This window comes from Sciurus carolinensis, chromosome 11 (genome assembly GCF_902686445.1).
Source record: "Sciurus carolinensis chromosome 11, mSciCar1.2, whole genome shotgun sequence".
Classification (NCBI taxonomy): domain Eukaryota; kingdom Metazoa; phylum Chordata; class Mammalia; order Rodentia; family Sciuridae; genus Sciurus; species Sciurus carolinensis.
The window spans coordinates 107,258,917-107,271,091 of record NC_062223.1 but is presented as its reverse complement, the minus strand read 5'-3'; the positions used below and the strand labels follow the sequence as shown (position 1 = coordinate 107,271,091).

The 12,175-nt window shown below is 33.8% G+C and overlaps 1 pseudogene; it reads right to left on the bottom strand.

Annotated features, from left to right (window-relative positions):
• Positions 1-1,808: 1,808 nt before the first annotated feature.
• On the bottom strand, positions 1,809-2,535 carry LOC124960554 (cyclin-dependent kinase 1-like; annotated as a pseudogene).
• Positions 2,536-12,175: the final 9,640 nt, after the last annotated feature.

The following is a 12,175-nucleotide window of genomic DNA, read 5'->3' as shown; positions in this document are numbered from 1 at the left end:
AAATAAGACTAAACATAAAAATTCTCAAACTCAAAAAGGCACCATTACAGTGACAATCAGAAGATGCTATCATTAATTCAGATGAAATAAATATTATAACATAGCCCGAAAAAATGTAGTTTTCTAAGAGTGTTCAAAGACCTAAATGAAAGCATGATTTCATTTGAAAAGAACTAGGAAAAACAAAACAAAACAAACAAACAACCCAAAAAGAACTAGGAGGTTAGAAACAAGGTAGGAAAGAAGAAAAAGTGTATATGAAAAATACAGTTATTGAAATAAAAAATGCAATCAGTGGAATAAATTCTGAACAGGACAGAGAGTGAATTTGTCCAAAATGTAGTTTCCAGATACTGGGAAACAAACTATAAAAAGAACAAGAAAGAGTCAAGGATACATTGAGAGACTCTGTACTAGTTATCTATTATTGTATAATGAGGTACTCTAAAACTTAGTGGTTTAAAACATTTGTATCTTACAGTTTCTGTGGGTGAGAATTTTAGCTTGACTGTTCTAGCTCAGGATTGGCCATGAAGTTGTAGTGAAGATGATAGCTGGGGATGTAATCATGAAAAAAGACTGAAACTAGAGAATGTATTTCATTTAGCTAGCTGCTAACATGAGGCTTTAGTTCTCTAGGGACTGTTGAATGGATACCTTGGTTCTTTATGGGCTTCTGATGACATGGTGGCTGTCTTCCCTCAGAGCAAGTAGTCTGAGGGAGAGAAAACATGACAGAAACTGCATTTTGTAATAGAATCTCAGAAGTCATATTGACATATTGTATTGGTTACACAAACCAACCTTAGTATGTGTGAATGGGGACTGTACAAGGGTGTGATACCAGGAAGAGTGGATGATAGGGACCGTTTTGGAGGTTGGTTGCTGCACTCTGGTCTCCAACAATTCATGTTTCTCCACATGCAAAATACACTCACCCCAACCAAGGCCTCCCAAAGTCTCACCCTGTGACAGCATCCGTAATATTATAATATAGCCTGAAAAGATTTAGAATGTTTTGGAGATATTCAAAGGCCTAAATGAAGGTATGGCTTCCTTTAAAAAGAACTAGAAGTTTTGAAATAAGATTTCAAAAGAAGAAAAAACAATGTGTATGAAAGATGTAATTACTGAAATAATGTAATCAATGGAATAAATTCTGACCCACAGAAACTGTAAGATATAAATGTTTTAAGTCATTAAGTTTTGGAGTAACTTGTTATATGAAAATAGATAACTAGTACAGAGCCTCTCAATCTGTCTTTCATGACTCTTATCTATATCTGGAAGCTACATTATGAACGAATTTACTCTATTATAATGCTGTCAAGTCCAGAATGTCATCATCTCATGTACTTTATTACATTGATTCTATGATTCTCCTGGTTTATGCCCCATCATTTTTAAATAGATTTTATAGTTTTATGATAGTAACAAATAGTTGTCACAGTGAGATCTACACACATATACAGAAATATTACATTTAAATTCATATAGAACAATATTCACATTTTAAGTTATACTTTTGAAAGTAGAAGATAAGTACAGCTGAAGTTTTACAACAATAAGAAGAAAAATATACAAGACAAAAATAGAGTCAACAGTACAACTATTCATCCTCCATGAATGTGAACACTTTTTGTGAGAAAGCTACATTTTCTTAATCTGATTGTCCGTATCATCAAAATATGGATGATTCAGTGCCATTTTGCCAGAAATTTGGTGGGATCATAGACAAACATTTTCGAGAGAAAATCCAAGCCATTTTCATCCAAATTTTTGACATGGAACACCAGGCTTCCTGTTTTTCACTTTGGAAATGTACTCTTAAAATCCTGTAAAGATTCCACTTCTGGCCACACTTCATTTTTGGGAGTGCCCGAAGTTCTGAAAAATCCTGGAGAATTGACCAATTTCTGATCTCCATGAAAAAGTGGTTTCTTAGTTACCAATTTGGCAAATATGGTGCCTATATTCCAAATGTCAATTGGAGTGAAGTAATAAGCTGACCCCAGCAATACTTCAGGAGATCTATACTAGAGTGTAACTACCTCATTTATATACCCTAATACGTGTTCCAAAAGCTCTGGCAAGGCCAAAATCAGCTAGTTTAATTGTTCCTTTGTCATCAATCAATAGATTTTGAGGTTTTAAGTCTCCGTGAAGAACTCTTCTAGAGTGAGAAAACACAATCCCCTGAAGTATGTGGTATAGGTAACTCTTAACAAGTGAAGAATCCATGAACTGACCAGGAGGGATAGAATCCAAGTATTTCTTGAGATCCATGGAAAGGAATTCAAAGATGAGATATAACCCAGAATCCTACATGAACGATTTTGAAGGCTGACTATATTTGGATGACAAAGTTCTTTTAATAGAGAAATCTCCCGAATTGCAGTTCTAAGAACCTCTTCCTCTTCACTTTCTAGTCTGATTTTCTTCATGGCTACCATGTCATGTAGTTTTGTGTCTGTCCTTATATACAATTCCATAAGTACTTTCCCCAATTTTCTCTATTTTGGTATAGACTTCCATTGTTACTCAATAGGTATGATAGATCCTGGCTTATTGTCCTGTGGTGGCCACAGCAACAGCCACCATGTCTGCGACTCCACACTCAGCTTCCAAGTGTCAGTTTTTAAGCCAAGTGTGAGTCACCCCCGCCCCACATCAATTCTTGTCTGGATTATTGCCCAAACTCCTTCCTAACTGGTTTCTCTACTCCCTCCATTGCACCTGTGAAGCATCTGTGCGCTGAAACCACCGTGTGACCAATAGAACACAGAGCAAGAATGATCTTTTATAAATGTAAGTCAACTCACATCTCAAAATTCTCCATTGACTTCCCATCTCACTTTTTAAAAATGATACTATACATTTTATGCATTATAATTTATTTTAAAATTTATACTTTATTATTATCCATTTCCCTTTGTTTCCTCATTTTTTTCTTTTTAAAAATTCTCTCTGATATTAATATCTAATTTCAAGTTTTCTTGTTGTTTGTGGGAGTTAAAGGAGGCTGAGGGGTATATTTTCCATATATAATTCTGTCCATTTTATTAATATTCTTTCTATATGACTTTGTCGCACATGAATTTCTTACAAGCAGATTTTTTTCACCCTGTCTATTGCCTTTAATAGATCCGTTTTTCTCATTTTCATCATGACAGATATGTGTGGTCTGAGGCTGTCATTGTATATTGGAAAAATGAGACTTTCTGTTGGCTTTAGATTTAGAAAGTGTCAGAAGCACTTCTATTTAATTCAGGCTTGTCATAAACAGCTGCAGCAGGGATCAGTAATTATAAAACCTATCAAAACCACCAGAAGTTACAGTTAGTTTTCAGTGTGTGTCAAACAGGGCTTAATCCAGGGTGAGAGGACAGAGGAAACGACTGGAAATTTACAGTGACTTCTCTTGCATTTGAGATGATCAACTATTGACATAATTATATATTAAAACATTATATGCTAGCTCAGTTTATAAAATTATCTAAAACATTTTTCACAAAACTTAAGAGCCATGTGCTTAGACACCACTTTTTTCTCTCTTAAATAAAGGTATGTGATATACAGTACACTGCATTTATTTAAATGTATGACTTGATAATTTTTGACATATGAATATATGTCTGATACCATAACCACAATCAAATTAATGAACTTATTCATCACTCTCAAAAATTTCCTCATGCCCACTTGTAAACCTTTTCTTCTGTGTCTATCTCACAGAAATCTGTAATCAACCATTTATCTGCCTTTTGGCACTATGTTACTTTGCATTTGTTAGAATCTTAAATAAGTGAAATCACAGGGAAATGCAAATCAAAGCTACAATGAGGTATCACCTTGCCTCCGGTAAGATTGGATATTACCAAAGAGATGAAGGATAAGAAGTGCTGGTGTGGAGGTGGAAAAAAAGGGAGCCCTTGCATGCATGTGTGTTTTGCTATTTTGCATGTTGGTGGAAAAGTAAATTAGTACAACCATTATGGAAAACAGTATGAAGATTAAAAACATTGAAAATAGAGCTACCATATGATCCAACAATCTCACTACTAAGTATATGTCCAAAAGAAATGAAATACATGTCAAAGGCACATCTACCCTCCCATCTTCACTGAAGCACTCTTCACAATAGCCAAGAAATGGAAGCAACTAAACTGTCCATCAACTGGTGAATAAAGAAAATGTGGTATATCTACACCAATACTATTTAGTTATAAAAAGAATGTAATCCTGGCATTTGCAGCAACATGGATGGAACTGGAACTCATTTTGTTAAGTGAAACAAGGCACGGACCCACATTTTCTCACTTATATGTGAAATCTAAAGTTGATCTCAAAGAAGTTGAGAGGAATATGATTACCAGAGTCTGGGAAGAGTGGGGGATTGGTGGAGAAAGGTTGATCAAGGGCTACCAAGTTAGTCAGATAAAAGCAAGAAGCCCTGTTGTGTTATTGCACAGTAAGGTGACTGTAGCAACAATGATGTACTGTGTATTTTGAAAAGCTAGAAGTATTTTGGAAGTTTTCACTATAAAGGTTTAAGGATTTGACTATGTTTAACCCGATTTAAATATTATACAATTAATACTTGTTTTGAAATACTACATGCTATCCCATTAATATGTATAATTTTATGTTTATTTATCAGTTAAAAATGTTAAAAATAAAAAAAAAATCACAAGTGGTACTATGTCTATCTTGTCACATAACACATAGCCATTTTGAGATTCATTTATGTTACTGCATATACCAATCATTTGTTCCTTTTGCAGAATTATAATCCTTTCTATGACTATCCCACAGTTTATCCATTTATCTATTGGTAGTCTGCTTCTACTCTGGCTATCACAGAAATGACTGCTATAACATTTGTGTTCAAGTCTTTGTATGGACATTTGCTTCGTCTATTAACTCTAGAAAAACATCTAAGGGTAGAATGGCTGGGTGATAAGGTAGGTGTATGTTTATCTAAAGAAACTGCAAAATCATACCATTTTACCTTTCAACAAGTGAGGCATGAGATTTCAAGTTGTTCTACATACTTGTCAACATTTGGTATGATTGGTTTTTAAATTTTAGCCATTGTAATGAATGTTTTTCTCCTTCTGTGTCTTTCAAACTAATTTTATCTTGGTAATTATTTTCCTTTCAGGTTCTTATTTGCATCCATAGCATTTAATATCAAATTCACTGGTCTTTAACTTGGAGTAGTAGTTTGCTATTTTATCAGAGAAAGAGAAGTCTTTTTTGTTTGTTGCTTGCTTGTTTTTCATTCTTTTAATAGTTTTGGTTTTAGAAAAAGAGATTGCAAAATAATAGAAAAAAACTAATAAAAACTCTTTATTATTCTACCTTTGAAGAACTTTGTAAAAATCTTTGTTTTATAGAGTGTACCCCAAATCTACCTTTTGCAAACTTTTACAGCATGAATCCCATTTATACCCTCCAAACACTCTGCTTTAACAAACAGATTTATCACAGTGCAGGACTATAAACCAATTAAAATAAATAAGATAGAAAATTCCTAGAACAGATAAATTCACAAAGTTACAGTTGACTTACTAGTTTCTAGGAATCCCTTCTTAATATGGGTATAGATCAGTGTTCACTATCTGTTTAGTCCAGGACACTTCTGGCTCTTACTCTTTGAGTCCTGGTTACCTGATATGGGCCTGAAGCTTATTTGCCCTCTGGTAGCCTGCACAAGCATCAGGGTTATGCCAGCAAATGTTTATATACATTGTGGGAAGATAAAGATTCCAAGAGGTTAAATGATGTGTTCAAAGACATTAATTCAGACAGTTAAAGCCAAGTCTTAAGTCCATCTCCTTAGACTCCAGGTGCTTTTATTTTTAAAAAATCATATCCTAAAACTGTCATAGGAGAATTATATTATTTCTCCAGGAACAGAATCAGACTATAATTCACTTGCCTCAGGTCATATAGATGATCATGGTAGAACTGAGGTAGGAATCAGGTCTTCTGCCTTAAATCCGGGGCTCTTTCCAATGCAAAAGGTCTCAACCCAGCTAATGCCAATTAACCCATGCCTCTTCCCCACTCTCAGCCTAATAGCTCCGATTACACCTCCTTGGCAGTATTACTATATTTTAAAGTCTTGTACATGCTATATGCATTCCTCTGGTAATTGCTTGAATTACTCACACTGGAACAGCTCAGTTTTCCTCTGTTATGTCCCCAGGCTCTGGAACATTGTGCCCACAGCTTGTGAATATTTAAAACTTTTCAATCCTTTTTGCTCCATACCCAGGCAGTTTCAGGCTTTGAAGGAAACCAGTGGGGGAAAAGCCATGCTTATTTATAAGCCTTTTATTGGTACTACTCTAAAAAGTCACCAAAGGAATAGAGATTTAGAAAAGTTCTCACTATAACCAAGATATGTTAATTACTCAACTGTGAGACACTGACTTAGAGGCTTTAGGAGTTAATAGTCTTGTGTTGTAAAGCTTTCAACACTGAATTTAATTTTGTGACCTTATTTCCATTATCATCTCATCTAGAAAAAGGCTTGGCTGCTTTACTTTTTGGGATGGCAGAATTTCTATGAGTTACCTAAAGAACCACCCTGTGTCTGATATGTCGAAAAATTACTTAACTCTTTCAAAGCTACTTTTGAAAGGTATCCACCTGTATTTGGAGATTTTATTAAGAGATCTTAAGACTCCATGAGAGTCAACTAATTTGAGGTCGAAATATGGGACAGGCCTCATGATGCAGGGTTATGGGGGATGTGGGGTAGAGGGGTTTAAGAAAACATCTTAAGTCAAAATTTAACATTTAAATAAACTTTGAATCATTCCTATCCAAAGCATCTTTGTTTGTCTATCATTTTGTACTTAAATGAATTTCAATTTGAAATTGAATCAGGGAGGATTTTTTAAAAAAAAAAATTATAATTATCTAATTGCCATACTATTTGAAGAGAATATTGTCTTTCTGATTTTGGAAAGGAGCATGAATATGGACAGTAACTAGGGAATTTAAAACCTGGAATACCTAAGTGGTGAATGCAATTCGACTAAGTGTACTCTTTCTGTTCTTGTCTAAACAAGATTGGCTTCCGTGAGGGATTACACTGGTGCCAACAGCAAAACAACTAGACTCGCATTAGGGTTTTTGTTTTGTAAACACATAATTGCCTCACTCAAGGAGATAGATCCCTTTCTAATAGTCTAGCTTTTCTAGTTATTTTTGGTCTAGTAATGCTTAAAAAGGCTGTAGCTATTTCTTTAAACTGATTACGCATAAATGATAATTGCCTATGAATGATATTTGACTACTAAGACACATACAATTATAACACTGTACCTCATTTTGTTCATTCTGGTTTTCATAATGGATAACCCATGGAATTGCAATTGTCTGCTCCTTTTGAGAAAATAATCTCAGTTAGTTCTCTCTTCATAAATCTTTTGACTCTGGGGCAGGAGACACTGTTATCTTGGCAATAATATATTACACAATAATCAAATGTATATAACTATGCCCCAGTTAAAGTTAACTTGTAAAAGAATGATTCCAACCAGAGGTCTGCAGGTGGATTTTAACGTCTATGATTTTACTGAATTTTTAAAGGCAGCATTTCTTACAACATGATTTTGTACCAGAGTCCCTGTGTCTTTAGAGTATTCAGCAGGTTGTTGGAGAATTTAGAAAATGTGAGGTAATAACTTTATGTTAGCTTATTACACATTTTAAGTGTAAGATAGATTAAATTGTCAGAGAAATATACTATTCTCTATTCTAATCATTATGTTCTTAAAGATTGTTGATGACTTAGGACTGTATTCATCTGTCTTCTTTAATATTTGATAATCATTAGGATAAAGTTTAAAATGATTCACCTATTTTAATATCAGTTGTATGCTGTTACATCTGCTGAATCTACCTTTTTGTTGTTTTCAATATTAATTACATTACATAAACAATCCATAAAAGATGGATCCATATTATCAAGAAGACACTAATGTAAACATTACCACTCCAAATAATATTTTAAATGTACGTAGAAAACAATGCCCCCTCTGCCAATATAGAATATGAGGGTATATGAGCTTAGATAAGAAATTATAAATTGTGATAACTTTCAGAATAAGAAAATCAGGAACATAGTAATAATAATTGAAATAAGGAATTGTCTGAAAGTATCTCACCATAGACCTCTCCTATAATCTTTGAAAAACATGTCACGAATCCTCAGAGATCTTGTCTTTTTCAAATAAAGCACTGCGACTCCTCCAGTAAAATAAACTCCAAAGTAGGCATAACATGTTATTTTCCAGCAAGAAATTACTATGTGTTAATGTTAAAAGCAGGAAAAAAAACCCAAAATAAATAAAAATATCATTTAAAAATTATATAGCATGTAGCTAGACAATAATATGTATTATGACAGGGCTTAAAAACTGGTAAAAATCACCTGAAAACTTAAGGTGATTTCTTCAGCATAACTAACTAAAGCCCTCCCTTTTGCAGAGATTATCAAAGAACTTCTCCATATTTCAAAACTAAACTGGGAAGAATCTCTTCATACCCTCCTTGAAAGATGAAGTTTAAATTTGTTTTTATTGAATGCCCAGTAATCTCATGGGAACAGAATAAAAGTCACCCTAAGAGAAAAACATATACATTGTCGGTGGGATTTCAGATTGGTTCAACCACTCTGGAAAGCAGTATGGAGATTTGTAAAACAAAACAAAACAAAACAAAACAAAACAAAAACTTGGAATGGAAGGAACTACACCCCAGTTATCCCACTCTTTGGTATATATATCCAAAGGACTTAAAATCAGCATACTACTGTGATGCAGCCACATCAATGTTTATAGCAGCAGAATTCGCACTATTCAAGCTATGGAAAAACCTAGGTGCCCTTCAACAGATGAATGGATAAAGAGAATGTAGTATATACACACAATGGAATATTACTCAATTATAAAGAAGAATGACATTATGGTTTTTGCTGGTAAATGGATGAAGCTGAAGACTATCATGCTATGTCAAATAAACTAGTCCCCAAAAGTCAAAGGTCAAATGTTTTCTCTGATATGAGGACACTAATCCAAAATAGGGATAGAGGGGATAAAAAATTGAAGATCAGTGGAATAGACAAAGGGGATTGAAGGGGAGGGAGGAGGGATGGGATAAGGGAAGAACAATGGAATGAACTTCTATGTCACTAACTTTTCTATGTATATATACAAATATGCCACAGTGAATCTCATCATCATATGTAACTATGAGACACTAATTTAAAAAATAAACTATAAATAAATAGCAGAAAGATAAGTAGAGTAGAGGGGAAAGAACAGGAGAGGGAGGAGGGGAGGGAAAGGACAAGTACTGGGGACTGAATTAGAATAAATTATGTTCCATGCTCTTATAATCATATCAAAATGAATTCTAATGTTAGGATAAAAAGAAAAAGAAAAAGACAAAAATTTAAAAATTAAAAAAAACAACTACAAAAATCACCACTAAGAAATCTATCACCCACTGGAGCTCATGGAAGGCACAGGTATGAGTTTCAGTTGAACTACACAAGGTATAAGCACACCATACTGAGCAATAATTAGGGTACCTGCACTACTCTGAGAAAGCTTATTTGGTCAAATTGGAGTAAGTGGGACTAGATTTATCCTCCTTCCTGAAACCTTGTATTAAACACACACACACACACACACACACACACACACAATGTATGTAAAAAAGGCTCTCAAGACACTGGGCCTTAGGCAATCCTTAGAAATGGGAAAGAAATAATTTAAATTCTGTGATGCTCCCAGATTTTCACCCAGAAAAAGATTCTAGGACAAGGCTCAGGGAAGGAGCACTGCCACCTTAGAAGAGGAGACTGAATTGGAAGTTCCAAGTGGTTAAGGGAACTGAACTTTGAAGGGCAGAGGAACAGAAAAAAGAGAGTTGCACATGAAGAAAATGGGAAATCATCAGAGACTTTCCCTCACATATTCAGTCAATGATCATTAAGGGAATTAGCCAAAATTGGGGAGTGGGACAGAATACCCCAAAGGAGTACAGGAAAGAGTGTGTGGGGCTCATACCTCATTGGGAAGAGTGTTTGTTACCAAAAGCCAGAGTGAAAAAAACAGCAATTTATGGGTCATCACTAATGGATAAACATTAACCCTAGATTAAATAATATTTTTCTACCTGAGAAAATTTAGAAGTTAGGCCCCAATGGATCAAATAGTTTATAAATAATTTACTATATCCCAGAACAAATCTCAAAAATATTTATAAGAATACAAAATTATCCAGTACTCAACAGGGGATAAATTACAATGCCTGAGATTCAGGTAAAAAAGCATACCAAGAAACAGAAGAAAGGAACTCATTATGAGGAGAAAGTTAATCAATGAAAATTAACTGAAAAAATGGCATAGATAGTATATTTAGTAAAAAGGACATTAAAAGATTGACAATTATCATATTCCATATGCTCAAAAAGATGAAGGAAAGATTGAGTAAATAAAACTTCAAGACATGAAAATGACAATTTCTGAGATAAAAAACACACTGAAAAGGATTAACAGAAGATTAGATGGTACAGTACAAAAGATTAGTGAATTTAAAGGTATTGCCATAGAAACCACCCTTATAAAACATATAGATAAAAACAATTTTAAGAGAACATCAGTGAACTTTGAGAAAATCCAAGAATCTAGATGTACAAATAATTAGAGTCTCCTAAGGAGAAGATAAAGAGAACTGAAAAATAGTTGAAAAATTTCCAAATTTGGTGAAAATTACAGGAAAGTTCAGTGAACCCAAAGGTCCATCATCATTAAAATACCTAAAAGGAGTAATGAGCAGAAAATCAAAAACCACTCAGAAAATATATGCATTATCTTCAGAAGAGCAATGATAAAAATGACAGTAGAGTTCTCATGAGAAACTACAGAAGCAAAAAGAGTAACAGTATCTTTACAGTTATTGAAAGAAAAAATATCAACTTAGAATTTCGTGCCCATCAAAATATTCTTCAAAAAAGAGGTCACAGGCTTTTTTCAGACACATAAAAGTTACAAGAAATCTTCATGCAGATGTTGACTGTGCAAGACTTACGAAGAGAACTCCTTCAAGTAGAGGGAAATTTTATCAGATGGAAACTTGAATCTATACGTAAAAGGAGAAGAGCAAAAGAATTGATTGCAACCTGGGTAAACATAGGGACTTTTCTTTCTTACTTAATATTTTCATGAAGATAATAAGCATTCAAATATAAACCAACAATTTAACTGGAATTTATAACATACAGCTGAGGAGAATACCTGAAAGCAGTAGGATGAAGGCCAAGAGGGGACACCTGAGTTCTATAAAGAACTGTGTAAAACACTTCTTATAAATGAAATGATAAACTTGGCATGGAAATAAACTGCAACAAATTAAAGGTATAGGATAAAGCAACAACTAAAGTGGCATAACAAACAGTATAGGCACTAAGTCAGAGATAAAATGAAATAATGAAGAATGTTTAATTGATTCCAAAAGCAGAAAAAGAGAAAAGTGATAAAAGAACACATAGAACACAACCATCAAGATGTTCTGTTTGAACTCAAATATACAAAAAAAATCATGTTAAATATAAATGCCTTAAACATCCCAATTAAAATGTAGAGATCAGATAAGCATGGCATAATGATATGCTGCCCATAAGAAATCTACAACAATGTTTAAATATAAGGAGACAACTTGGCAAAAAGTAGTATAGCTAGACATAATATGTGTGCCACAACAGTCCTAATCAAAAGAAAGCTGGTGTGCCTATTTTAATTTGAGACAAATTAGATTTCAAGACAAAGAACATAACCAGAGATAAAGAGAGTCATTTCATAATGTTACCAAGGGTCAGTTTATCAAGAGAGAACCAGTTTCTTAAAGATTTGTGCACATAGCAACAGAGTTCTAAAATGAATAAAACTGTTAGAACTGAAAGAAATTGACACAATGATAGTTCGATATTTTAGCACTTTTTCTCAATAATGGATAAGACAAATAGACAAAAAATCCATTAAAATGTAAGAATTTGAACATTATAGATGAAACTGAACCTGTGTCATTTATAGAATGCTCCATCAAACAACAGGCATTGTTAAATGCACACAAAACACAGGCCGAAATA